Genomic DNA, 2428 nt, shown 5'->3' on the forward strand with positions numbered 1-2428 from the left:
TCAATATCAATAACCACAGTTGTTATCAATGCCCTGGTACACAGTAATCCCAAGAAATACATCTTGTCTCCTTTCTTCCTCTGTGGTCCTTGCTTCCAGTGGGGCCATCATCCCCCCATCAGGTGGCCCTGATTCCGGCCCCCTGCCCCCCGCCACCTCCCTGTGTCCCTGTAGTCCTGGGAGTAGAGGGCATCTGCTGACGTCTGGCTACCTTGCTTCCTCTGTTTAGTTCCTCGGCTTCTTCTCTCATCTGTAACACCAGCTCACTGTAATGCAACCCCTCTGCTTGGAGTATCCAGCTTGCTCTCTGCTTCCCTGAGTGGACCCCATCGTGCACACATCAATCTACAAATGGCACTGGGGCTCTGTTGGCAAGGATGAGCAGGGGTGAGGCTGAGGATTTGGGTAAGAACAGTCGTTTTCCTCCCTCTCTCTTCTCTCCTTCCCTCTCTTTCTTTTCATTTTTGTTTTCTCTTTTATAAAGACGATCATATGAGAGATCCTCCAAATCTTGCTGTTTTCACAGTAAGTTCACATGAGTCTAATTCATGCCATTCTAATTCGTTTAAAAATTACCGTAAGCCGACTTCCTGGTGATACAGTGGATAGGAATCCACCTGCCAATGCAGGGGACGTGGGCTCCATCCCTGGTCTGGAAAGACTCCGCACGCGACGGGGCAACTAAGCCCATGAGTCGCAACTACTGAGGCCATCACACCTAGAGCCTGGGCTTCCACACAAGAGAAGCCCCTGCTTGCTGCAATGAGAGAAAGCCCGCGCTCAGCAAGGGAGAGTCAGTGCAACCCAAATACATACACACAGAAATAAAGCTGTGTGGCACTATATACAATAGCCAAGAGATGGAAGCAACTTAAATGTCCATTGACAAAGGAATGGATAAAGAAGATGTGGTGCATATATATTCTCAGCCATTAAAAAGAACGAAATAATACCATTTGTAGCAACAAGGATGGGCTTAGGGATTATCATATTAAGTGAAGTAAGTTAGAGACAGACAAATATTAAAGTATCACTTATATGTAAAATCTAAAATATGACGCAGATTAACTTATCTATGAAACAGAAACAGACTCATGGACAAAGAGAACAGACGGCAGTTGCCGAGGGGGAAAGGGTGGAGGAGGGATGGATTGGGAGTTTGGGAATAGCAGATACAAGCTATTCTATGTGGAATGGATAAACAACAAGGCCCAAAACTATACAGCACAGGAAACGGTATTCAATGTCCTATGATAAATGTTCAGTTCAGTCGCTCAGTCATGTCCAGCTCTTTGCCACCCCATGGACTGCAGCACAGCAGGCTTCCCTGTCCATCAACAACTCCTGGAACTTGCTCAAACTCATGTCCATTGAGTCAGTGATACCATCCAACCATCTCATTCTCTGTCTTCCCCTTCTCCTCCCACCTTCAGTCTTTCTCAGCATCAGGGTCTTTTCAAATGAGTCAATTCTTCGTATCAGGTGGCCAGAGTACTGGAGTTTTAGCTTCAGTATCAGTCCTTCCAATGAATATTCAGGACTGATTTCCTTTAGGACTGACGGGTTGGATCTCCTTGCAGTTCAAGGGACTCTCAAGAATCTTCTCTAACACCACAGTTCAAAAGCATCAATTCTTTGGTGCCCAGCCTTCTTTATGGTCCAACTCTCATATCCATATATGACTACTGGAAAAACCATAGCTTTGACTAGACTGACCTTTGTTGGCAAAGTAATGACTCTGCTTTTTAATATGCTGTTTAGGTTCATCATAGCTTTTCTTCCAAGGAGCAAGTGTCTTTTAATTTCATGGCTACAGTCACCATCTGCAGTGATTTTGGAGCCCCCCAAAATAAAGTCTGTCACTATTTCCACTGTTTCCCCATCTATTTGCCATGAAGTGATGGGACCGGATTCCATGATCTTAGTTTTCTGAATGTTGAGTTTTAAGCCAACTTTTTCCGCTCTCCTCTTTCACTTTCATCACCCAGCAGGGGAGTCACCACAAACTCAAAGGTAGTTTTCCCAGGGGAGGACTATCCATTGTGTTCAACCCTTGCAATTTCCCCAAACATGGGAATCTCGACTGCATAATTTGCGGTGACTGGGGACTGCATTTGCGCTCTCCCCTACATTAAAACATAGCTGCATGGTATTCTACATGATGGACGTGCCGAGCACATCTGTTCATTTCACTGTTCACGGTCAGTCGGTGGTTTACAGCATTTGGGTTTTTGCTACAACAAATAATTCAGCAGTAACCACGTGTTTATGCACATATATCCCTGTAGGTTCACTCTCATTGCTATAGAATGCATTTCCAAAGGTGGAATTTCTGGGTCAAAGAGTATGTGTATTTTCAATTTGTCAATTAAGAAATATTTTTAAATTAAGAAACATCAGCAGATTACTTTTCCCAAAGGTTGTATTA

At 44.4% G+C, this 2428-nt stretch overlaps 1 pseudogene; it reads left to right on the forward strand.

Moving 5' to 3' along the window:
• The first annotated feature begins 1976 nt into the window (after positions 1 to 1976).
• LOC112443345 (uncharacterized) lies at positions 1977 to 2129 on the forward strand (annotated as a pseudogene).
• Positions 2130 to 2428: the final 299 nt, after the last annotated feature.

The sequence above is a fragment of the Bos taurus genome, chromosome 21 (assembly GCF_002263795.3).
Source record: "Bos taurus isolate L1 Dominette 01449 registration number 42190680 breed Hereford chromosome 21, ARS-UCD2.0, whole genome shotgun sequence".
Taxonomy (NCBI): domain Eukaryota; kingdom Metazoa; phylum Chordata; class Mammalia; order Artiodactyla; family Bovidae; genus Bos; species Bos taurus.